The following is a 27,634-nucleotide window of genomic DNA, read 5'->3' on the forward strand; positions in this document are numbered from 1 at the left end:
CGGAACAGGGCTCAAACCATCTTAGACAACCGGTCCGGGTGCCGGAACAGGATGCAGACCATCTTATTTTGCGGTTTCAGGTGCCGGAATGTTGTGCAGGACACCCAGACAACCTTAGATACCTGTTCCGGGTGCCGGAAAAGGGCGCAGATCACCTTAGATACCTGTTCCGGGTGCCGGAACAGGGCTCAAACCATCTTAGACAACCGGTCCGGGTGCCGGAACAGGATGCAGACCATCTTAGATAGCGGTTTCAGGTGCCGGAATGGTGTGCAGGACACCCAGACAACTTTAGATACCTGTTCCGGGTGCCGGAATAGGGCGCAGACCACCTTAGATACCTGTTCCGGGTGCCGGAACAGGGCTCAAACCATCTTAGACAACCGGTCCGGGTGCCGGAACAGGATGCAGACCATCTTAGATAGCGGTTTCAGGTGCCGGAATGGTGTGCAGGACACCCAGACAACCTTAGATACCTGTTCCGGGTGCCGGAAAAGGGCGCAGACCACCTTAGATACCTGTTCCGGGTTCCGGAACAGGGCTCAAACCATCTTAGACAACCGGTCCGGGTGCCGGAACAGGATGCAGACCATCTTAGATAGCGGTTTCATGTGCCGGAATGGTGTACAGAACACCCAGACAACCTTAGATACGTGTTCCGGGTGCCGGTACAGGGCTCAAACCATCTTAGACAACCGGTCCGGGTGCCGGAACAAGATGCAGACCATCTTAGATAGCAGTTTCAGGTGCCGGAATGGTGTGCAGGACACCCAGACAACCTTAGATACCTGTTCCGGGTGCCGGAATAGGGCTCAAACCATCTTAGACAACCGGTCCGGGTGCCGGAACAAGATGCAGACAATCTTAGATAGCAGTTTCAGGTGCCTGAATGGTGTGCAGGACACCCAGACAACCTTAGATACCTGTTCCGGGTGTCGGAAAAGGGCGCAGACCACCTTAGATACCTGTTCCGGGTGCCGGAACAGGGCTCAAACCATCTTAGACAACCGGTCCGGGTGCCGGAACAGGATGCAGACCATCTTAGATAGCGGTTTCAGGTGCCGGAATGGTGTGCAGGACACCCAGACAACCTTAGATACCTGTTCCGGGTGCCGGAAAAGGGCGCAGACCACCTTAGATACCTGTTCCGGGTGCCGGAACAGGGCTCAAACCATTTTAGACAACCGGTCCGGGTGCCGGAACAGGATGCAGACCATCTTAGATAGCGGTTTCAGGTGCCGGAATGGTGTGCAAGACACCCAGACAACCTAGATACCTGTTCCGGGTGCCGGAAAAGGGCGCAGACCACCTTAGATACCTGTTCCGGGTTCCGGAACAGGATGCAGACCATCTTAGATAGCAGTTTCATGTGCCGGAATGGTGTACAGAACACCCAGACAACCTTAGATAGCTGTTCAGGGAGCCGGAATAGGGCGCAGAACACCTTAGATACCTGTTCCGGGTGCCGGAACAGGGCTCAAACCATCTTAGACAACCGGTCCGGGTGCCGGAACAAGATGCAGACCATCTTAGATAGCAGTTTCAGGTGCCGGAATGGTGTGCAGGACACCCAGACAACCTTAGATACCTGTTCCGGGTGCCGGAAAAGGGCGCAGACCACCTTAGATACCTGTTCCGGGTGCCGGAACAGGGCTCAAACCATCTTAGACAACCGGTCCGGGTGCCGGAACAGGATGCAGACCATCTTAGATAGCGGTTTCAGGTGCCGGAATGGTGTGCAGGACACCCAGACAACCTTAGATACCTGTTCCGGGTGCCGGAAAAGGGCGCAGACCACCTTAGATACCTGTTCCGGGTTCCGGAACAGGGCTCAAACCATCTTAGACAACCGGTCCGGGTGCCGGAACAGGATGCAGACCATCTTAGATAGCGGTTTCATGTGCCGGAATGGTGTACAGAACACCCAGACAACCTTAGATAGCTGTTCAGGGTGCCGGAATAGGGCGCAGAACACCTTAGATACCTGTTCCGGGTGCCGGAAAAGGGCTCAAACCATCTTAGACAACCGGTCCGGGTGCCGGAACAAGATGCAGACCATCTTAGATAGCAGTTTCAGGTGCCAGAATGGTGTGCAGGACACCCAGACAACCTTAGATACCTGTTCCGGGTGCCGGAAAAGGGCGCAGACCACCTTAGATACCTGTTCCGGGTGCCGGAACAGGGCTCAAACGATCTTAGACAACCGGTCCGGGTGCCGGAACAGGATGCAGACCATCTTAGATAGCGGTTTCAGGTGCCGGAATGGTGTGCAGGACACCCAGACAACCTTAGATACCTGTTCCGGGTGCCGGAAAAGGGCGCAGACCACCTTAGATACCTGTTCCGGGTTCCGGAACAGGGCTCAAACCATCTTAGACAACCGGTCCGGGTGCTGGAACAGGATGCAGACCATCTTAGATAGCGGTTTCAGGTGCCGGAATGGTGTGCAGGACACCCAGACAACCTTAGATAACTGTTCAGGGTGCCGGAATAGGGTGCAGACCACCTTAGAACCCTGTTCCGGGTGCCGAAACAGGACGCAGACCAGGTTATACAACCATTCCGGGTGCCGGAACAGGATGCATACCACCTTAGATAGCTGTTTCATGTGCCGGAATGGTGTGCAGGACACCAAGACAACCTTAGATAGCTGTTCCGGTTGCCGGAATAGGGCGCAGACCACCTTAGATACCTGTTCCGGGTGCCGGAACAGGGCTCAAACTATCTTAGACAACCGGTCCGGGTGCCGGAACAGGATGCAGACCATCTTAGATAGCGGTTTCAGGTGCCGGAATGGTGTGCAGGACACCCAGACAACCTTAGATACCTGTTCCGGGTGCCGGAAAAGGGCGCAGACCACCTTAGATACCTGTTCCGGGTGCCGGAACAGGGCTCAAACCATCTTAGACAACCGGTCCGGGTGCCGGAAGAGGATGCAGACCACATTAGATTGCTGTTTCATTTGCCGGAATGGTGTGTAGGACACCCAGGCAACCTTAGAGAGCCGTTCAGGGTACTGGAATAGGGCGCAGACCACCTTAGACACCTGTTCAGGGTGCCGAAACAGGGCTCATAGATGGAATAGGATGCAAACCACCTTAGATACCCATTTCTGGTTCCTGGAACGGGGCGCAGTCCACCTTAGATAGCAGTTCTGGTTGCCGGAATGGGCTGCAGACCACCTTACATAGTCGTTCTGGGTGCTGGAAGGAGGTGCATAACACCAGGACCACCTTACACAGCCAGAACGGGTGCTGGAACGGGCTGCAGACCACCTTTGATAGCCACTCCGGGTGCCTGAACAGGCAGCAGACCACCATAGATTGTCGTCCCGGAAGGGGGCGAAGAACACAGTCAGAAGGGGTGTTGGAATGGTCAGGAGATTACTGTAGATAGCCAATCCAGGTGCTGGAATGGGCCGCATACTACCATAGATAGGCATTCCTGGTGACGGAGCAGGCACAGACCACCATAGACAGCCATTCCGGGTGCCGGAATGGGGTGCAGACCACATTATATAGCCGTGTCGGTTACCGGAACGGGGTGCAGAACACCTAGACCACATTACGCAAAAAATCTGGGTGCCGGAACCAGAAGCAGATCACTCTAGATAGCCATTCCGGGTGCCGAAACAGGGTGCAGTCCACCTTAGATAGCCGTACCGGGTACTACAACAGGGTGCAGAACACCCAGACCACATTACGCAACCATTCCATGTGCCGTAATGGGCAGCAGATCAACGTAGATAGCCATTCCGTGTGCCGGAATGGGGCGCAGGCCCCCTTAGATGGTCATTCCGGGTGCAGGAAAGAGGTGTTGAAAACCCAGACCACATTACACAGCCATTGTTTGTGACGGACCAGGCAGCAGATCACCGTAGATAGCATTCCGGGTGCCGGAATGGGGCACAGTCCACCTTAGATAGCCGTTCCGAGTGCCAAAACAGGGCGCAGTCCACATTAGATAGCCGTACCGGGTACCAGAATGGGGTGCAGAACACCCAGACCACATTAAACAGCCATTCCCGGTGCGGGATCAGGCAGCAGATCACCGTCGATAGGCATTCCGGGTGCCGGACCAGGCAGCAGATCACCGTAGATAGCCATTCCGGGTGCCGGAACGGGGCGCAGTCCACCTTAGATAGCTGTTCCGGGTGCCGGAACAGGGCTCAAACCATCATAGACAACCGTTCCGGGTGCCGGAACGGGGTGTAGAATATCCAGACCACATTACACAGCCATTCCGGGTGCCAGAACAGGAAGCAGATCACTGTAGATAGCCATTCCGTGTGTCAGAATAGGGCGCAGGCCACCTTAGATAGCCGTTCCAGGTGCCGGAATGGTCCACAGGCCACCTTACATAGCCGTTCCGGGTGCTGGAAGGAGGTGCAAAACACAGAGACCACATTACACAGCCATTCCGGGTGCCGGACCAGGCAGCAGATCACCATAGCTAGCCATTCCGGGTACCGGAATAGGGCGCAGGCTACCTTAGATAGCTGTTCCGGGTGCCAGAATAGGATGTAGACCACCTTAGATACCCATTCTGGGTTCCGAAACGGGCAGCAGACCACCTTAGATACCCATTCTGGGTACCATGCTGGTGTGCAAAACACAGAGACATCTTTAGATAGCCGTGCTGGGTTTCAGAATTGAATGCAGACCACCTTAGATAATCATTCTGTGTGTCGGAATGGGGTGCAGAAACACCCATACATCCTTAGATAGTCAGCACCCCCACAGCCGCGTTCCCGCCGCCGCCAGGCAACCGGGCATTGGCATGCTGCAGTGACTGCATCATTCTGTACAACCTACGCTCTGCCCCTCCCCGAATCCCAATGTCCGCAGTAGGAGAAGAACACAGCGTGGGTGACAGGCCCATAGCCAGGTGGAAGCAGCTGCTCTGGAGGCTGAAGTAAGTATAACACACACACACAAAAACCAGGGCTGTCTTAACAGCAGTGTAGGCCTCTGAGCACAGCAGTGCACTGGGGCCCCTATCCATCCTGCAGCAGTAGGGGTGGGGGATTGCTATCAGCGGGTGCTTTGATGTGCCATGGGCGGTAGGGGGTGTTCTATGGGCCCGATTCAGGTTGGATCGCAATATGCGATCCAACAGCAAAAATTACTAAAAAGATTTGGGCGCATGCGCAGGGCACGTCCTGCGCATGCGCTCGAATTTTCTGTGGGTGCCCGCAGAAAATGAGACCGCCTCTGCCTGTCAATCAGGCAGAGGTGTTTGCGGGGCAGGGGGCGGCAACGCTCCTTTTCCAAAGCAGGGATGGAGCATTGCGGGGGCGTTGCTTAGAAACGGGAGCGTGCCAGCGTGAACCGGTGGGGCGTGATCGGGGCTGCTGCGTTACAAGAGCCTGCCCTAACCAATATGATGCCCTAGGCAAGATTTTGGCTGGTGCACCCTAGCACCACCGCTAGTTCCGCCTCTGATCCTGCAACCCTTTCCCAGCACCATCACCCCTTACCCATAGCAGTCCTCATTTTGGTGCTCCTACCCACTATATTTTAAATAGGAACACTTTGCACATTCGGCGCACAGCCCAAAGAGGGGTGTGTTCTTTCTGGGAAGGGGCATGACCACAGAATAGTCCTCCCAATTCAAATTATGTCACACAGTACTGCAACTTCATTCACATTATATCATGCGATAGAGGGCCTAATTTAGATATGTTCGCTCGCAGGCTATTTTTTGCAGTGCTGCGAACAGATAGACGCTGTGTATTTTAGCTTTGCAAGTGTGCAAACGCGTGTGCAGACGCCCTGTACCAAAACAGCTTGTGCAGTTTCTGAGTAGCTCTTACCTTACTCAGCCGCTGCGATCACTTCAGCCTATTCAAGCCCGGAATGGATGTCAGACACCCACCCTGCAAACGCTTTGACACGCCTGCGTTTTTCCAAACACTCCCAGAAAACGGTCAGTTGACACCCAGAAACGCCTCCTTCCTGTCAGTCTCCTTGCGAACGCCCGTGCAAATAGAGATGAGCGGGTTCGGTTTCTCTGAATCCGAACCCGCCCGAACTTCATGTTTTTTTTCACGGGTCAGAGCGACTCGGATCTTCCCGCCTTGCTCGGTTAACCCGAGCGCGCCCGAACGTCATCATGACGCTGTCGGATTCTCGCGAGGCTCGGATTCTATCGCGAGACTCGGATTCTATATAAGGAGCCGCGCGTCGCCGCCATTTTCACACGTGCATTGAGATTGATAGGGAGAGGACGTGGCTGGCGTCCTCTCCATTTAGATTAGGGTTGAGAGAGAGAGAGAGAGATTGACCTGAGGCTGTGATACTGTAGAAGAGAGTGCAGAGTTTAGTGACTGACGACCACAGTGACCACCAGACAGTGCAGTTGTTTGTTTTATTTAATATATCCGTTCTCTGCCTGAAAAAAACGATACACACAGTGACTCAGTCACATACCATATCTGTGTGCACTGCTCAGCCCAGTGTGCTGCATCAATGTATATATATATCTGACTGTGCTCAGCTCACACAGCTTATAATTGTGGGGGAGACTGGGGAGCACTGCAGTGCCAGTTATAGGTTATAGCAGGAGCCAGGAGTACATAATATTATATTAAAATTAAACAGTGCACACTTTTGCTGCAGGAGTGCCACTGCCAGTGTGACTAGTGACCAGTGACCTGACCACCAGTATATATAATATTAGTAGTATACTATCTCTTTATCAACCAGTCTATATTAGCAGCAGACACAATACAGTGCGGTAGTTCACGGCTGTGGCTACCTCTGTGTCGGCACTCGGCAGCCCGTCCATAATTGTATATACCACCTAACCGTGGTTTTTTTTTCTTTCTTTATAGTCATACTAGTTACGAGTATACTATCTCTTTATCAACCAGTCTATATTAGCAGCAGACACAGTACAGTGCGGTAGTTCACGGCTGTGGCTACCTCTGTGTCGGCACTCAGCAGCCCGTCCATAATTGTATATACCACCTAACCGTGGTTTTTTTTTCTTTCTTTATACATACATACTAGTTACGAGTATACTATCTCTTTATCAACCAGTCTATATTAGCAGCAGACACAGTACAGTGCGGTAGTTCACGGCTGTGGCTACCTCTGTGTCGGCACTCGGCAGCCCGTCCATAATTGTATATACCACCTAACCGTGGTTTTTTTTTTCTTTCTTTATACATACATACTAGTTACGAGTATACTATCTCTTTATCAACCAGTCTATATATTAGCAGCAGACACAGTACAGTGTGGTAGTTCACGGCTGTGGCTACCTCTGTGTCGGCACTCGGCAGCCCGTCCATAATTGTATATACCACCTAACCGTGGTTTTTTTTTCTTTCTTTATACATACATACTAGTTACGAGTATACTATCTCTTTATCAACCAGTCTATATATTAGCAGCAGACACAGTACAGTGCGGTAGTTCACGGCTGTGGCTACCTCTGTGTCGGCACTCGGCAGCCCGTCCATAATTGTATATACCACCTAACCGTGGTTTTTTTTTTCTTTCTTTATACATACATACTAGTTACGAGTATACTATCTCTTTATCAACCAGTCTATATTAGCAGCAGACACAGTACAGTGCGGTAGTTCACGGCTGTGGCTACCTCTGTGTCGGCACTCGGCAGCCCGTCCATAATTGTATATACCACCTAACCGTGGTTTTTTTTTCTTTCTTTATACATACATACTAGTTACGAGTATACTATCTCTTTATCAACCAGTCTATATATTAGCAGCAGACACAGTACAGTGCGGTAGTTCACGGCTGTGGCTACCTCTGTGTCGGCACTCGGCAGCCCGTCCATAATTGTATATACCACCTAACCGTGGTTTTTTTTTCTTTCTTTATAGTCATACTAGTTACGAGTATACTATCTCTTTATCAACCAGTCTATATTAGCAGCAGACACAGTACAGTGCGGTAGTTCACGGCTGTGGCTACCTCTGTGTCGGCACTCGGCAGCCCGTCCATAATTGTATATACCACCTAACCGTGGTTTTTTTTTCTTTCTTTATACATACATACTAGTTACGAGTATACTATCTCTTTATCAACCAGTCTATATATTAGCAGCAGACACAGTACAGTGCGGTAGTTCACGGCTGTGGCTACCTCTGTGTCGGCACTCGGCAGCCCGTCCATAATTGTATACTAGTATCCAATCCATCCATCTCCATTGTTTACCTGAGGTGCCTTTTAGTTGTGCCTATTAAAATATGGAGAACAAAAATGTTGAGGTTCCAAAATTAGGGAAAGATCAAGATCCACTTCCACCTCGTGCTGAAGCTGCTGCCACTAGTCATGGCCGAGACGATGAAATGCCAGCAACGTCGTCTGCCAAGGCCGATGCCCAATGTCATAGTACAGAGCATGTCAAATCCAAAACACCAAATATCAGTAAAAAAAGGACTCCAAAACCTAAAATAAAATTGTCGGAGGAGAAGCGTAAACTTGCCAATATGCCATTTACCACACGGAGTGGCAAGGAACGGCTGAGGCCCTGGCCTATGTTCATGGCTAGTGGTTCAGCTTCACATGAGGATGGAAGCACTCAGCCTCTCGCTAGAAAAATGAAAAGACTAAAGCTGGCAAAAGCAGTAGCACCGCAAAGAACTGTGCGTTCTTCGAAATCCCAAATCCACAAGGAGAGTCCGACTCCAATTGTGTCGGTTGCGATGCCTGACCTTCCCAACACTGGACGTGAAGAGCATGCGCCTTCCACCATTTGCACACCCCCTGCAAGTGATGGAAGGAGCACCCGCAGTCCAGTTCCTGATAGTCAGATTGAAGATGTCAGTGTTGAAGTACACCAGGATGAGGAGGATATGGGTGTTGCTGGCGCTGGGGAGGAAATTGACCAGGAGGATTCTGATGGTGAGGTGGTTTGTTTAAGTCAGGCACCCGGGGAGACACCTGTTGTCCGTGGTAGGAATATGGCCGTTGACATGCCTGGTGAAAATACCAAAAAAATCAGCTCTTCGGTGTGGAAGTATTTCACCAGAAATGCGGACAACAGGTGTCAAGCCGTGTGTTCCCTTTGTCAAGCTGTAATAAGTAGGGGTAAGGACGTTAACCACCTCGGAACATCCTCCCTTATATGTCACCTGCAGCGCATTCATAATAAGTCAGTGACAAGTTCAAAAACTTTGGGTGACAGCGGAAGCAGTCCACTGACCAGTAAATCCCTTCCTCTTGTAACCAAGCTCACGCAAACCACCCCACCAACTCCCTCAGTGTCAATTTCCTCCTTCCCCAGGAATGCCAATAGTCCTGCAGGCAATGTCACTGGCAATTCTGACGAGCCCTCTCCTGCCTGGGATTCCTCCGATGCATCCTTGCGTGTAACGCCTACTGCTGCTGGCGCTGCTGTTGTTGCTGCTGGGAGTCGATGGTCATCCCAGAGGGGAAGTCGTAAGCCCACTTGTACTACTTCCAGTAAGCAATTGACTGTTCAACAGTCCTTTGCGAGGAAGATGAAATATCACAGCAGTCATCCTGCTGCAAAGCGGATAACTGAGGCCTTGACAACTATGTTGGTGTTAGACGTGCGTCCGGTATCCGCCGTTAGTTCACAGGGAACTAGACAATTTATTGAGGCAGTGTGCCCCCGTTACCAAATACCATCTAGGTTCCACTTCTCTAGGCAGGCGATACCGAGAATGTACACGGACGTCAGAAAAAGACTCACCAGTGTCCTAAAAAATGCAGTTGTACCCAATGTCCACTTAACCACGGACATGTGGACAAGTGGAGCAGGGCAGGGTCAGGACTATATGACTGTGACAGCCCACTGGGTAGATGTATGGACTCCCGCCGCAAGAACAGCAGCGGCGGCACCAGTAGCAGCATCTCGCAAACGCCAACTCTTTCCTAGGCAGGCTACGCTTTGTATCACCGCTTTCCAGAATACGCACACAGCTGAAAACCTCTTACGGCAACTGAGGAAGATCATCGCGGAATGGCTTACCCCAATTGGACTCTCCTGTGGATTTGTGGCATCGGACAACGCCAGCAATATTGTGTGTGCATTAAATATGGGCAAATTCCAGCACGTCCCATGTTTTGCACATACCTTGAATTTGGTGGTGCAGAATTTTTTAAAAAACGACAGGGGCGTGCAAGAGATGCTGTCGGTGGCCAGAAGAATTGCGGGACACTTTCGGCGTACAGGCACCACGTACAGAAGACTGGAGCACCACCAAAAACTACTGAACCTGCCCTGCCATCATCTGAAGCAAGAAGTGGTAACGAGGTGGAATTCAACCCTCTATATGCTTCAGAGGTTGGAGGAGCAGCAAAAGGCCATTCAAGCCTATACAATTGAGCACGATATAGTAGGTGGAATGCACCTGTCTCAAGCGCAGTGGAGAATGATTTCAACGTTGTGCAAGGTTCTGATGCCCTTTGAACTTGCCACACGTGAAGTCAGTTCAGACACTGCCAGCCTGAGTCAGGTCATTCCCCTCATCAGGCTTTTGCAGAAGAAGCTGGAGACATTGAAGGAGGAGCTAACACGGAGCGATTCCGCTAGGCATGTGGGACTTGTGGATGGAGCCCTTAATTCGCTTAACAAGGATTCACGGGTGGTCAATCTGTTGAAATCAGAGCACTACATTTTGGCCACCGTGCTCGATCCTAGATTTAAAGCCTACCTTGGATCTCTTTCCGGCAGACACAAGTCTGCTGGGGTTGAAAGACCTGCTGGTGACAAAATTGTCAAGTCAAGCGGAACGCGACCTGTCAACATCTCCTCCTTCACATTCTTCCGCAACTGGGGGTGCGAGGAAAAGGCTCAGAATTCCGAGCCCACCCGCTGGCGGTGATGCAGGGCAGTCTGGAGCGACTGCTGATGCTGACATCTGGTCCGGACTGAAGGACCTGACAACGATTACGGACATGTCGTCTACTGTCACTGCATATGATTCTCTCAACATTGATAGAATGGTGGAGGATTATATGAGTGACCGCATCCAAGTAGGCACGTCACACAGTCCGTACTTATACTGGCAGGAAAAAGAGGCAATTTGGAGGCCCTTGCACAAACTGGCTTTATTCTACCTAAGTTGCCCTCCCACAAGTGTGTACTCCGAAAGAGTGTTTAGTGCCGCCGCTCACCTTGTCAGCAATCGGCGTACGAGGTTACATCCAGAAAATGTGGAGAAGATGATGTTCATTAAAATGAATTATAATCAATTCCTCCGCGGAGACATTGACCAGCAGCAATTGCCTCCACAAAGTACACAGGGAGCTGAGATGGTGGATTCCAGTGGGGACGAATTGATAATCTGTGAGGAGGGGGATGTACACGGTGATATATCGGAGGGTGATGATGAGGTGGACATCTTGCCTCTGTAGAGCCAGTTTGTGCAAGGAGAGATTAATTGCTTCTTTTTTGGGGGGGGTCCAAACCAACCCGTCATATCAGTCACAGTCGTGTGGCAGACCCTGTCACTGAAATGATGGGTTGGTTAAAGTGTGCATGTCCTGTTTTGTTTATACAACATAAGGGTGGGTGGGAGGGCCCAAGGACAATTCCATCTTGCACCTCTTTTTTCTTTTCTTTTTCTTTGCGTCATGTGCTGTTTGGGGAGGGTTTTTTGGAAGGGACATCCTGCGTGACACTGCAGTGCCACTCCTAGATGGGCCCGGTGTTTGTGTCGGCCACTAGGGTCGCTTATCTTACTCACACAGCTACCTCATTGCGCCTCTTTTTTTCTTTGCGTCATGTGCTGTTTGGGGAGGGTTTTTTGGAAGGGACATCCTGCGTGACACTGCAGTGACACTCCTAGATGGGCCCGGTGTTTGTGTCGGCCACTAGGGTCGCTTATCTTACTCACACAGCTACCTCATTGCGCCTCTTTTTTTCTTTGCGTCATGTGCTGTTTGGGGAGGGTTTTTTGGAAGGGACATCCTGCGTGACACTGCAGTGCCACTCCTAGATGGGCCCGGTGTTTGTGTCGGCCACTAGGGTCGCTAATCTTACTCACACAGCTACCTCATTGCGCCTCTTTTTTTCTTTGCGTCATGTGCTGTTTGCGGAGGGTTTTTTGGAAGGGCCATCCTGCGTGACACTGCAGTGCCACTCCTAGATGGGCCCGGTGTTTGTGTCGGCCACTAGGGTCGCTTATCTTACTCACACAGCGACCTCGGTGCAAATTTTAGGACTAAAAATAATATTGTGAGGTGTGAGGTATTCAGAATAGACTGAAAATGAGTGGAAATTATGGTTTTTGAGGTTAATAATACTTTGGGATCAAAATGACCGCCAAATTCTATGATTTAAGCTGTTTTTTAGGTTTTTTGGAAAAAAACACCCGAATCCAAAACACACCCGAATCCGACAAAAAAAATTCGGTGAGGTTTTGCCAAAACGCGGTCGAACCCAAAACACGGCCGCGGAACCGAACCCAAAACCAAAACACAAAACCCGAAAAATTTCCGGCGCTCATCTCTACGTGCAAATGGAATCGACACTAGAACCTGTGCAAAACATCGATGCTGTTTGTACCCGTACGGCGCACCTGTGCATTGCTGTGCATACGCATGCACAGTAGTTACCTGTTCGCAGCGCTGCGAAAATCGCTAGACAGCGAACAGATCTGAATTAGGCCCATTGTCTCTAATTCACGATACATCACACAGTAGTACCACTTACATTACTCCTCACAGTAGTGCCCCTTATTCACATTACACCACACCATATTGCTCTTTATTCACATTAGACCACACAGTAGTGCCACTTTATATACGTTACTCCTTACAGTAGTGCCCCTTATCCACATTACACCACACTGAATTGCTCCTTATTTTCATTACACCACACCATATTGCTCTTTATTCACATTAGACCATATGCCCCTTTCTACATGTTATGCCACACAATAGAGCACCTTATACACATATTGCCACACATTAGTAATGCCTTTATACACATTATATAACACAGTAATACCCCTTTCTCTGACGTCCTAGTGGATGCTGGGAACTCCGTAAGGACCATGGGGAATAGCGGCTCCGCAGGAGACTGGGCACAAAAGTAAAGCTTTAGGACTACCTGGTGTGCACTGGCTCCTCCCCCTATGACCCTCCTCCAAGCCTCAGTTAGATTTTTGTGCCCGGCCGAGAAGGGTGCACACTAGGGGCTCTCCTGAGCTTCTTAGTGAAAGTTTAGTTTTAGGTTTTTTATTTTCAGTGAGACCTGCTGGCAACAGGCTCACTGCATCGAGGGACTAAGGGGAGAAGAAGCGAACTCACCTGCGTGCAGAGTGGAATGGGCTTCTTAGGCTACTGGACACCATTAGCTCCAGAGGGACCGAACACAGGCCCAGCCTCGGAGCTCGGTCCCAGAGCCGCGCCGCCGGCCCCCTTACAGAGCCAGAAGCAAGAAGAGGTCCGGAAAAATCGGCGGCAGAAGACATCCTGTCTTCACCAAGGTAGCGCACAGCACTGCAGCTGTGCGCCATTGCTCCTCAGCACACTTTACACTTCGGTCACTGAGGGTGCAGGGCGCTAGGGGGGGGCGCCCTGAGCAGCAATAAAAACACCTTGGCTGGCGAAAATACATCACATATAGCCCCCAGGGCTATATGGATGAATTTTAACCCCTGCCAGATTCCACAGAAAAACGGGAGAAAAGGCCGCCGAGAAGGGGGCGGAGCCTATCTCATCAGCACACTGGCGCCATTTTCTCTCACAGCTCCGTTGGAGGGAAGCTCACTGGCTCTCCCCTGCAGTTACTACACTACAGAAAGGGGTTAAAAAAGAGAGGGGGGCACTAATTAGGCGCAGTATAACAATACAGCAGCTATAAGGGGAAAAACACTTATATAAGGTTATCCCTGTATATATATATATAGCGCTCTGGTGTGTGCTGGCATACTCTCCCTCTGTCTCCCCAAAGGGCTAGTGGGGTCCTGTCCTCTATCAGAGCATTCCCTGTGTGTGTGCTGGGTGTCGGTACGTTGTGTCGACATGTATGAGGAGGTAAATGAGGTGGAGGCGGAGCAATTGCCTGTAACAGAGATGTCACCCCCTAGGGAGTCGACACCTGAGTGGATGAGCTTATGGAAGGAATTATGTGACAGTGTCAGCTCTGTACAAAAGATTGATGACATGAGACAGCCGGCGACTCAGCCTGTGTCTGTCCACTGTGTCCAGGTGTCTCAAAAGCCATCTGGGGCTCTAAAACGCCCGTTACCGCAGATGGCAGATACAGACGCCGACACGGATACTGACTCCAGTGTCGACGATTAAGAGACGAATGTGACTTCCAGTAGGGCCACACGTTACATGATTGAGGCTATGGAAAATGTTTTTACACATTTCTGATAATACCAGTACCACTAAAAAGGGTATTATGTTGGGTGAGAAAAAACTGCCTGTAGTTTTTCCTGCATCTGAGGAATTAAATGAAGTGTGTGATGATGCGTGGGTTTCCCCCGATAAAAACTGTTAATTCCTAAAAAGTTATTAGCATCATACCCCTTCCCGCCAGAGGATAGGGCACGTTGGGAAACACCCCTTAGGGTGAATAAAGCGCTCACACGCTTGTCTAAACAGGTGGCACTACCGTCCCCGGATACGGCCGCCCTTAAGGAACCTGCTGACAGAAAGCAGTAAAATATCCTAAAATGTATATACACTCACACGGGTGTGATACTGCGACCAGCAATCGCCTCAGCCTGGATGTGCAGTGCTGGGGTGGCTTGGTCGGATTCCCTGACTGACAATATTGATACCCTAGATAGGGACAGTATATTACTAACTATAGAGCATTTTAAAGGATGCATTTCTATATATGCGTGATGCACAGAGGGATATTTGCCGACTGGCATCAAGAGTAAGTGCGCTGTCCATTTCTGCCAGAAGAGGGTTATGGACAAGACAGTGGTCAGGTGATGCTGATTCCAAAAGGCATATGGAAGTATCGCCTTATAAAAGGGAGGAGTTATTTGGGGTAGGTCTAACAGACCTGGTGTCCACGGCAACGGCTGGAAAATCCACATTTTTACCCCAGGTAGCTTCTCAACCTAAGAAGACGCCATATTATCAGGCGCAGTCCTTTCGGCCCCATAAGGGCAAGCGGGCAAAAGGCGCCTCATTTCTGCCCCGTGGCAGAGGGAGAGGGAAAAGGCTGCAGCAAACAGCCAATTCCCAGGAACAAAAGCCCTCTCCCGCCTCCGCAAAGTCCTCAGCATGACGCTGGGGCTTTACAAGCGGTCTCAGGCACGGTGGGGGCCCGTCTCAAGAAATTCGAGACGTCTCCCCCTCGCCGTTTCATAGAGTCTGCTTTACCGACGTCTCCCTCAGACAGGGAGACAGTATTGCAAGCCATTCACAGGCTGTATTCCCAGCAGGTGATAATCAAGGTACCCCTCCTGCAACAGGGAAAGGGGTACTATTCCACACTATTTGTGGTACCGAAGCCGGACGGCTCGGTGAGACCAATTTTAAATCTAAAATCCTTGAACACTTACATACAAAGGTTCAAATTCAAGATGGAGTCACTCAGAGCAGTGATTGCAAACCTGGAAGAAGGGGACTATATGGTCTCTCTGGACATCAAAGATGCTTACCTACATGTCCCAATTTACCCTTCTCACCAAGGGTACCTCAGGTTTGTGGTACAGAACTGTCACTATCAGTTTCAGACGCTGCCGTTTGGATTGTCCACGGCACCCCGGGTCTTTACCAAGGTAATGGCCGAAATGATGATACTCCTTCGAAAGAAGGGAGTTTTAGTTATCCCTTACTTGGACGATCTCCTGATAAGGGCAAGATCCAGGGGTAGCACTATCTCAGATAGTGCTGCGGCAGCACGGTTGGATTCTCAATATTCCAAAATCGTAGCTGATCCCGACGACACGTCTTCTATTCCTAGGGATGATCCTGGACACAGTCCAGAAAAAGCTGTTTTCTCCCGGAGGAGAAAGCCAGGGAGTTATCCGAACTAGTCAGAAACCTCCTAAAACCAGGCCAAGTGTCAGTGCATCAGTGCACAAGGGTCCTGGGAAAAATGGTGGCTTCCTACGAAGCAAATCCATTCGGCAGATTCCACGCAAGAACTTTCCAGTGGGACCTGCTGGACAAATGGTCCGGATCGCATCTTCAGATGCATCAGCGGATAACCCTGTCACCAAAGACAAGGGTGTCTCTCCTGTGTTGGTTGCAGAGTGCTCATCTTCTAGAGGGCCGCAGATTCGGCATTCAGGACTGGGTCCTGGTGACCACGGATGCCAGCCTGCGAGGCTGGGGAGCAGTCACACAGGGAAGAAATTTCCAGGGCTTGTGGTCAAGCCTGGAGACATCACTTCACATAAATATTTTGGAGCTAAGGGCCATTTACAATGCCCTAAGCCAAGCAAGACCTCTGCTTCAAGGTCAGCCGGTGCTGATCCAGTCGGACAACATCACGGCAGTCGCCCACGTAAACAGACAGGGCGGCACAAGAAGCAGGAGGGCAATGGCAGAAGCTGCAAGGATTTTTCGCTGGGCGGAAAATCATGTGATAGCACTGTCAGCAGTGTTCATTCCGGGAGTGGACAACTGGGAAGCAGACTTCCTCAGCAGGCACGACCTCCACCCGGGAGAGTGGGGACTTCACCCAGAAGTCTTCCACATGATTGTAAACCATTGGGAAAAACCAAAGGTGGACATGATGGCGTCCCGCCTAAACAAAAAATTGGACAGGTATTGCGCCAGGTCAAGGGACCCTCAGGCAATAGCTGTGGACGCTCTGGTAACACCGTGGGTGTACCAGTCAGTGTATGTGTTCCCTCCTCTTCCTCTCATACCAAAAGTACTGAGAATTATAAGACGGAGGGGAGTAAGAACTATACTCGTGGCTCCGGATTGGACAAGAAGGACTTGGTACCCGGAACTTCAAGAGATGCTCACGGAGGACTCGTGGCCTCTACCTCTAAGAAGGGACCTGCTCCAGCAGGACCCTGTCTATTCCAAGACTTACCGCGGCTGCGTTTGACGGCAGGGCGGTTGAACGCCGGATCCTGAAGGAAAAAGGCATTCCGGATGAAGTCATCCCTACCCTGGTCAAGCCAGGAAGGATGTAACCGCAAAGCATTATCACCGCATTTGGCGAAAATATGTTGCGTGGTGCGAGGCCAGTAAGGCCCCGATGGAGGAATTTCAACTAGGTCGATTCCTGCATTTCCTGTAAACAGGAGTGTCTATGGGCCTAAAATTGGGGTCCATTAAGGTTCAAATTTCGGCCCTGTCAATTTTCTTCCAGAAAGAACTAGCTTCACTACCTGAAGTTCAGCGTCTGTAAAAGGGGTACTGCATATACAGCCTCCTTTTGTGCCTTCAGTGGCACCTTGGGATCTCAATGTAGTTTTGGGGTTCCTAAAGTCACATTGGTTTGAACCACTTGAATCTGTGGAGTTAAAATATCTCACATGGAAAGTGGTCATGTTGTTGACCCTGGCCTCGGCCAGGCACGTGTCAGAATTGGCGGGCTTTATCCTGTAAAAGCCCTTATCTGATCTTCCATTCAGACAGGGCGGAATTGAGGACTCGTCCTCATTTTCTCCCTAAGGTGGTTTCAGTGTTTCATCTGAACCAACCTATTGTGGTACCTGCGGCTACTAGTGACTTGGAGGACTCCAAGTTGTGGGACGTAGTCAGGGCCTTGAAAATATATGTTTCCAGGACGGCTGGAGTCAGGAAGTCTGACTCGCTGTTTATCCTGTATGCACCCAACAAGCTGGGTGCTCCTGCTTCTAAGCAGACTATTGCTCGTTGGATTTGTAGTACAATTCAGCTTGCACATTCTGTGGCAGGCCTGCCACAGCCAAAATCTGTAAAAGCCCATTCCACAAGGAAGGTGGGCTCATCTTGGGCGGCTGCCCGAGGGGTCTCGGCGTTACAACTTTGCCGAGCAGCTACTTGGTCAGGGGCAAACACGTTTGCTAAATTCTACAAATTTGATACCCTGGCTGAGGAGGACCTGGAGTTCTCTCATTCGGTGCTGCAGAGTCATCCGCACTCTCCCGCCCGTTTGGGAGCTTTGGTATAATCCCCATGGTCCTTACGGAGTTCCCAGCATCCACTAGGACGTCAGAGAAAATAAGAATTTACTTACCGATAATTCTATTTCTCGTAGTCCGTAGTGGATGCTGGGCGCCCATCCCAAGTGCGGATTGTCTGCAATACTTGTACATAGTTATTGTTACAAAAATCGGGTTATTATTGTTGGGAGCCATCTTTTCAGAGGCTCCTCTGTTATCATGCTGTTAACTGGGTTCAGATCACAGGTTGTACGGTGTGATTGGTGTGGCTGGTATGAGTCTTACCCGGGATTCAAAATCCTTCCTTATTGTGTACGCTCGTCCGGGCACAGTATCCTAACTGAGGCTTGGAGGAGGGTCATAGGGGGAGGAGCCAGTGCACACCAGGTAGTCCTAAAGCTTTACTTTTGTGCCCAGTCTCCTGCGGAGCCGCTATTCCCCATGGTCCTTACGGAGTTCCCAGCATCCACTACGGACTACGAGAAATAGAATTATCGGTAAGTAAATTCTTATTTACACATAATGTGCCTAACATATTATGCCAAACTTTATTAATGCCCTTATACACATAATGTCCCTTAAACATTTGCCTCACATTATTAATGCCCTTATACACATAAGTACACACATTGGGGGTTATTCAATTGTTTGAAAAGTCATTTGGGTGTCTGTTTTTTCCTATCTAATAGACAGGAAAAAACAGACAACCAACTGACTTTTCAAACATTTGAATTCCCCCATAATGTCCCTTACACATATGCCACACATTATTAGTACCCTTATACACATAATGACAAACATAATGTCCCTTACACATATGCCACACATTATTAATGCCTTTATACACATATAATTAAACACATAACATTCCTTACACTTATACCGCACATTTTTAATGCATTTATACACATGACACACATAATGTCCCTTACACATATGCTGAACACTACTGCACAACCGACCCACCTGCACACAGCACTCACAAGGTTGCTGACACTGTGACCTCTGCCTCTGCTTGGATACAGGTGTGTCCTCCTATATCTTGCCTCAGTACGCGATGCAGCAGGAGATGCCTGGTGTGAGTCAGCTGGCAACTCAGGGCCAGCTCTGCTAACGTCGGATGTCTTGTTTTGATGAAAATGCATATTATTTGCATTACTATGTGGCTATGATGCACAAGCAGCTTCTGCTGATTAAAATGATATGCTGCATGCCTATAGTCTGTGTGCGACTGTGGCTGTATCTGCATATGAAATGCTACGTTACACTGATTTCCAGGAATACACTGTAATGTAGCATATTGTATGCAGATACAGCTGCAGTCACACACAGAATATAGGCATGATGCATATAATTTTAATCAGCAGAAGCTGCTTGTGCCCCTAGGCATACCAAATGCCCTATGCATTTGTCTAGTTTGCCTATACCTAGGGCCGGCTCTGTGCCTTACGTCACACGCAGCCGCCATGATCAAAGAGACGGAGGCTGGACCGCTGCAGGCGCAGCCAGGCTGCACCGGCAGGAGTCTTCCTTAATTTTAGCGATCAAGCAGAAATTGTGGTGCGATCGCAATTTTTGCTTGATAAAGGGGTGGGGGGTGGAACCTGAACCAGGCCCTATGTTCTGCTCAGCATGCAGTACCTGGAGCAATGATTTCTGCTAATTACTCTTCTACTGCACAGAAGGGGCAGGGACATTGTGCTGAATGAAGGGGCCCTGGTACATGACTTCCAGGGTGGTAGGGTGTGTTTAATATGTAGCGGATGGGTGGATAGTGGAGTGGGCATAATATTCATCATTTTCTGGTGGGAGGGCAGCTTGCTTAACTGCAGATATCTCAAGTTCCTGGAAATAGATTTCTTAGCTTTGAATGGGATAAAAAAAACTAGAGATTCTCCCCCTTCAGGAGGTGCTGGGTACCTGGGCATCAGAGTTCACGAGCCAGAGCAATCCACCAATGAATATATACAAATATATTATAATATATATTAGGCGTGTGGAGCTGGAGCCAGCTGTTAGAAGGCTGATATCTCTTGGTCTGGGCATAGTAGAGACAAGCTGCCAGTGTCCACCACATGGGGGGAAAGCCACCGTCAGAAAAACTCAAAGTCAGACAGAACCCGAGATATCTGGCTGGGAAAAGCAATGAATAAGCTTGGATGGGGACCACAGCTTTGAAGTCGGATCTCTCTGTTTCCCCAGGGCAGATTCTAAAAAATCTGGTACCCCTGGAAAGAGGGGACCATCAGCTATCAGACTAGGGCCCTTATACACCTGGTGCAATGTGTAAAAGGAAAGTGGGCTCTGTCTGGTGCAATGTGTTAAAAATGGGGCTCTAACTGGTGCAATGTGTAAAAGGAATGGGGGCTCTTCCTGGTGCAGTGTGTAAAAGGGAGCTCTACTTGGTACAGTGTGTAAGAGGGCTCTACCTGTCATTGTATAAGGGAACTGTACCTGGCATAATGTGTAAAAGGGGCTCTACCTGGTGTAGAGTATATGAAGGCTCTCCCTGGTACAATGTGTATAAGTGGGACGACTGTGTGGCGTAATTTGAATAATGGAGACTACTGTGCGGCATTATATGAATTTGTATTATTTTGAGACCATGCCACTTTCCCCTGAAGCCATGCCCCTATATTTTTCCAGCGCACCTTTGTGGGGGGCACCAATTTTATTTCTGGCACCAAAATGTATAGTTGTGATTCTGGGATCCAGTATGATATGCCAGCGTTCAGAATACCCATGCTGGCATCCCGATTTCTCTTACGTCCTAGAGGATGCTGGGGTCCAATTTAGTTCCATGGGGTATAGATGGGTCTACTAGGAGCCACTGGCACTTTAAGAGTTTAATAGTGTGGGCTGGCCCCTCCCTCTATGCCCCTCCTACCAGACTCAGTTTAGAAAATGTGCCTGGAGGAGCCGGTCACAGCTAGGGGAGCTCCTAGGAGATTTCTTAGTTTGTGGGACTTAGTTTCTGCTTCGTGGGACTTAAGGGGGAAGTAGGAACCAACTTAATAGAGTTAATGGTTCTCTATCTGCGCTGACAGGACACTGAGCTCCTGAAGGTGATGATCGCAAGCCCATGAGGCAACTGCTCACTCCCACAGCACGGCCGCCACCCCCTAACAAAGCCAGAAGATAGAAGAGTGGTGAGTATGGTGCCAGCATCACGGTTAGTGGGTCGCCGGCGGGTATGGTGGCACAAGGGTTGGAGCACAGCTCTGAGGGGCTGTGCTCCGGTATGGCTCAGCAACATCTCTGCATGTAGATGCTGGAGGGGAGTCCCCAGTCAGCAGGTTAACCCTACACTGGTCATAGCATTTACAGGGGCTAATCCCACTGTTAACATATAAAATCCTGAAGCCAGTTTAAATAATAAGTGCGGGAAGCCACGCACCAGGTCAGGGCGCGGGGCTTCCCCTCAGAGTGGATCCAGCATTCAACAGCGCCATTTTCTCCCTGCAGATTACACAGAACGCTGACAGGGAGCGCTGCCCTCCACATAACTCCAATGCCTCACGGTACCAGGGTGGAGTGTGATAACAGTACTAACTGTTCTATTAACTAACTGTTCTGTTCTGTGTGCCAAGTGGGCTTGGCACACAGCGCAGTTGCCCTGAGGGCGCACGGCCAGCGGCATGTAATGAGTCAAATTGACTCATTACATGCCTCTGAAGTCTGCGCCGTGCGCCGTCGCCGCGCTGTGGAGGACAGCTACAGCACCGGGCAGCAGAGAAGGAGGAGGAGGGAGGGGGAGCAGGGAGCCGCAGCAGCGCTATTTCATTGGTAGTAAGCGCCGCTGCAGCATCCCCCTCTCCTTCCGTATTGTCTGCCCGGCGTTGCTGTGGATGCTGGGATGCTGCACGAGGAGCCTGTCAGCGGGGAGATGGTAAGTATCTCTCTCTCTCTCTCTCTCTCTCTCTCGCTCTCTCTTTTAGGAGGACACCGTCTGCCATAATGTGTAAAAAGGGGACTGGCTGCCGCAATGTGTAAAAAGGGGACTGGCTGCCGCAATGTGTAAAAAGGGGGACTGGCTGCCGCAATGTGTATAAAGGGGGACACCGTCTGCCGTAATGTGTAAAAACGGGGACGCTGTCTGCTGTAATGTGTAAAAAGGGGACGCTGTCTGCCGTAATGTTAAAAAAGGTGACGCTGTGTGCTGTAATGTGTAAAAAAGGGGACGCTGTCTGCCGCAATGTGTAAAAAGGGGGACTGGCTGCCGCAATGTGTATAAAGGGGGACACCGTCTGCCGTAATGTGTAAAAACGGGGACGCTGTCTGCTGTAATGTGTAAAAAGGGGACACTGTCTGCCGTAATGTTAAAAAAGGTGACGCTGTGTGCTGTAATGTGTAAAAAAGGGGACGCTGTCTGCCGCAATGTGTAAAAAGGGGGACTGACTGCCGCGATGTGTTAAAAGGGAGACTGTCTGCTGTAATGTGTAAAAAGGGGGACGCTGTCTGCTGTAATGTATAAAAGGGGCTCTACCAGGTGTAGTGGCGCTACTGTGCAGCGTAATTTGAATAATGTAGACTACTGTGCACCGTAGTATGAATTGCTATTATTTTGTGGCCACGCCCCTTCCCCATGAAGCTATGCCCCTATAAATTTTTCGCACACATACGGCGCGCACTGCCCCTATCTTACATGGGGGGGGGGGCGCCACTGTCGTTTCTTGCACACACCGCTAAAATGCCTAGTTATGGCACTGCCGGATGGTTTGGTAAGGCCAATGTTGAACCTAAAGTCATTGAACCCATACTTACAAGTGATCAAGTTCAAGATGGAGTCTCTGAGAGTGGTGGTCTCAGGTCTGGAGGAGGGGGAATTCCTGGTATTCCTGGATATCAAGGATGCGAACCTTCACATTCCGATCTGGCCGCCTCACCAGGACTATCTAAGGTTTGCGATACAGGACTGTCACTACCAGTTCCAGGCCCTGCCATTCGTCCTCTCCACAGCACCGAGGGTGTTCACAAAGGTCATTGCAGAGATGATGCTCCTCCTCCTCCGCCAGCAGGGAGTAAACATTATTCCATACCTGGACGATCTACTGATAAAGGCATCTTCCAGGGAAAGGCTGTTGCAGAGTATTGTTCTCTCAATTCAACTACTCCTGGATCATGGGTGGATCCTAAATCTTCCAAAGTCACATTTAGAACCAACAAGGAGACTACCCTTCCTGGGGATGATCCTTGACACGGAGGTGCAGAGGGTGTTTCTACCAGTAGAGAAAGCGTTGGTGATCCAATCAATGGTCTGGGATGTCTTGAAACCAGCCTGGGTGTCGGTTAATCAGTGCATTCACCTTCTGTGAAAGGTGGTAGCCTCCTACGAGGCTCTACAGTATGGCAGATTCAATGCACAGTCCTTCCAGCTGGATCTCCTGGACAAGTGGTTGGGATCGCATCTTCACATGCACCAGCGGATACGCCTATAGCCGAAAGCCAGAATTTCACTCCTCTGGTGGCTCCAAACTTCTCACCTGCTCGAGGGCCGCAGATTCGGGATTCAGAACTGGATCCTTCTAACCACGGATGCAAGTCGCAGAGGTTGGGGAGCAGTCACTCAGGTGGAAAACTTCCAAGGAAAGTGGTCCAGTCAGGAATCTCTCCTTCCAATAAATGTTCTGGAACTGAGGGCCATTTACAATGGCCTACTACAAGTGGCATATCTTCTGCAAGCTCAAGCCATTCAGGTTCAGTCGTACAATGTCACAGCGGTGTCCTACATAAACAGGCAGGGCGGATCGAAGAGCAGAGCTGCAATGTTAGAGATAACAAAAATCCTCATCTGGGCAGAAAGACACGCGGTGGCGTTGTTGGCGATCTTCATTCCAGGAGTGGACAACTGGGAGGCAGACTTCCTCAGCAGACACGATCTCCATTCAGGAGAATGGGGAATCCACCCAGAGGTGTTCGCAGAGGTAACAAGCCAATGGGGCGTACCTCAAGTATACATGATGGCCTCTCGCCTCAACAAGAAGCTTTGGAGGTACTGTTACAGGTCACGAGACCCACAAGCAGTGGCAGTGGATGCTCTGGTAACTCTGTGGGTGTTCCAGTCGGTGTATGTGTTCCCTCCACTTCCACTCATCCCAAGGATTCTCAAACTAATAAAAAGAACAAGAGTTCAGGTGATCCTCATTGCTCCGGACTGGCTAAGAAGGGCTTGGTACGCGGATCTTCTGGAATTACTACTGGAAGATCCGAGACATCTTCCTCTTCACGAGGACCTTCTTCAACAGGGGACGTTCGCTTATCAAGACTTACCACAACTATGTTTGATGTCATGGAGGGGTATTCCGAACAAGGTTATTCCTACCCTGATACAGGCTAGGAATGGAGTAACGTCTAAACATTACCATCGACTTTGGAAAAAGTACGTGTCTTGGTGTGAATTCAAGAAGTTTCCTATGGTGGAGTTTCAACTTGGACAGTTTCTCCTCTTCCTGCAAGCAGGTGTGGATATGGGTCTGCGTTTGGGATCCATAAAAGTCCAGATTTCGGCCTTATCCGTTTTCTTCCAGAAACAACTGGCTTCCCTCCCTGAGATTCAGACATTTTTGAAAGGGGTTCTGCACATCCAGCCTCCCTTTGTGCCTCCTACGGCACCCTGGGATCTTAACGTGGTGTTGCAGTTCCTGGATTGGTTCAAACCTTTAAAGGAGGTTGAGGTCAAGTTTCTCACATGGAAGGTTGTCACGCTGTTGGCCTTAGTTTCAGCTAGGCGTGTGTCGGAATTGGGGGCTTTGTCTTGTAAAAGACCCTACTTAATCTTCCATGAATATAGAGCTGAACTCATGACACGTCAGCAGTTCCTTCCAAAAGTTGTGTCAGATTTTCATATCAACCAACCTATTGTGGTGCCAGTTGCTACTGGCTCCTCAATTCCATCAAAGTCATTAGATGTTGTAAGGGCTCTGAAGATCTATGTGAAGAGGACTGCTCGTCACAGAAAGTCGGACTCTCTGTTTGTCCTGTATGATCCCAAGAAAATTGTGTGTCCTGCTTCTAAGCAGACGATCTCTCGCTGGATCAGGTTCACTATCCAGCATGCATATTCTTCGGCAGGATTGCAGTATCCAAAATCCTTTCAGGCACACTCTACTCGTAAGGTGGGTTCTCCCTGGGTGGCTGCCCGGGGTGTCTCGGCTTTTCAACTTTGCCAAGTGGCTACTTGGTCAGGGTCGAACACGTTTGCTAAGTTCTACAAGTTCGATACTTTGGCATCTGAGGACCTACAGTTTGGTCAATCTGTTCTGCAGGAGCCTCCGCGCTCTCCCTCCCGTTCTGTGAGCTTTGGTACATCCCCATGGTACTAATGTGGACCCCAGCATCCTCTAGGACGTAAGAGAAAATAGGATTTTAATCGCCTACTGGTAAATCCTTTTCTCGTAGTCCGTAGAGGATGCTGGGCGCCCGCCCAGTGCTTCGTTATCCTGCAGTAGCTATTTGTTTCAGTACTGTTTTGTTCTTGGTTAAGTACTGTGTTGTTACTTGGTTAAGTAATGTTTCTCTAACGTCCTAAGTGGATGCTGGGGACTCCGTAAGGACCATGGGGAATAGCGGCTCCGCAGGAGACTGGGCACATCTAAAGAAAGCTTTAGGACTAACTGGTGTGCACTGGCTCCTCCCCCTATGACCCTCCTCCAAGCCTCAGTTAGATTTCTGTGCCCGACGAGAAGGGTGCACACTAGGGGCTCTCCTGAGCTTCTTAGTGAAAGTTTTAGTTTAGGTTTGTTATTTTCAGTGAGACCTGCTGGCAACAGGCTCACTGCATCGAGGGACTAAGGGGAGAAGAAGCGAACTCACCTGCGTGCAGAGTGGATTGGGCTTCTTGGCTACTGGACATTAGCTCCAGAGGGACGATCACAGGTTCAGCCTGGATGGGTCCCGGAGCCGCGCCGCCGGCCCCCTTACAGAGCCAGAAGAGCGAAGAGGTCCGGAGAAAGCGGCGGCAGAAGACGTTCCTGTCTTCAAATAAGGTAGCGCACAGCACTGCAGCTGTGCGCCATTGCTCTCAGCACACTTCACACTCCGGTCACTGAGGGTGCAGGGCGCTGGGGGGGCGCCCTGAGACGCAATAAAACATGACAGAAATACCTTACATGGCAAAAAATGCATCACATATAGCTCCTGGGCTATATGGATGCATTTAACCCCTGCCAGAATATACAAAAAACCGGGAGATAAGGCCGCCGAAAAGGGGGCGGAGCCTATCTCCTCAGCACACTGGCGCCATTTTCCCTCACAGCTCAGTTGGAGGGAAGCTCCCTGGCTCTTCCCTGCACTACAGAAAGGGTTAAAAAAAGAGAGGGGGGCACTATTTAGGCGCAGTATTAAAACATACAGCAGCTATAAGGGGAAAAACACTTATATAAGGTTATCCCTGTATATATATAGCGCTCTGGTGTGTGCTGGCATACTCTCCCTCTGTCTCCCCAAAGGGCTAGTGGGGTCCTGTCCTCTATCAGAGCATTCCCTGTGTGTGTGCTGTGTGTCGGTACGTTTGTGTCGACATGTATGAGGAGAAAAATGATGTGGAGACGGAGCAGAGTGTCTGTAACAGTGATGTCACCCCCTAGGGGGTCGACACCTGAGTGGATGTACTGTTGAAAATTACGTGACAGTGTCAGCTCTATATAAAAAAACAGTGGTTGACATGAGACAGCCGGCTACTCAGCTTGTGCCTGTCCAGAGATACAGACGCCGACACGGATACTGACTCCTGTGTTGACGGTGAAGAGACAACCGTGAATTCCAGTAGGGCCACACGTTACATGATTGAGACAATGGCAAATGTTTTTATACATTTCTGATAATACGAGTACCACCAAAAAGGGGTATTATGTTCGGTGAGGGAAAAACTACCTGTAGTTTTCCTGAATCTGAGAAATAAAATGAGGTGTGTGATGATGCGTGGGTTTCCCCCCGATAACAATTGATAATTTCTTAAAAAGTATTGGCTGCATACCCTTTCCCGCCAGAGGTTAGGGTGCGTTGGGAAACACCCCCTAGGGGGGATAAGGCGCTCACACGCTTGTAAGAACAAGGGCTCTACCCTCTCATGAGATGGCCGCCCTTAAGGATCCTGCTGATAGAAAGCAGGAGGGTATCCAAAAAGGTATTTACACACATACTGGTGTTATACTGCGACCAGCTATCGCCTCAGCCTGGAGGTGCAGTGCTGGGTGGGCATGGTCGGATTCCCTGACTGGAAATATTAGGATAGTATATTATTGCCTATAGAGCATTTAAAAGATGCATTTCTATATATGCATGATGCACAGCGGAATAATTGCCGACTGGCATCAAGTATAAGTGCGTTGTCCAATTCTACCAGTAAAATGGTCAGGTGATGCGGATTCCAAACGGCATTTGGAAGTATTGCTTTTGAAAGGGGACATTTGGGGTCGGTCTTTTAGACCTGGTGGCCACGGCAACAGCTGGGAAATCCACATTTGTACCCCAGGTCGCCTCTCAAAATAAGACGCCGTATTATCAGGCGCAGTCCTTTGTTGGCAAGCGGACAAAAGGTTCCTCTTTTCTGCTCGTGACAGAGGGAGAGGAAAAAGGCTGCAGAGATCAGCCAGTTCCCAGGAA

Source organism: Pseudophryne corroboree, chromosome 3 (assembly GCF_028390025.1).
Source record: "Pseudophryne corroboree isolate aPseCor3 chromosome 3, aPseCor3.hap2, whole genome shotgun sequence".
Classification (NCBI taxonomy): Eukaryota; Metazoa; Chordata; class Amphibia; order Anura; family Myobatrachidae; genus Pseudophryne; species Pseudophryne corroboree.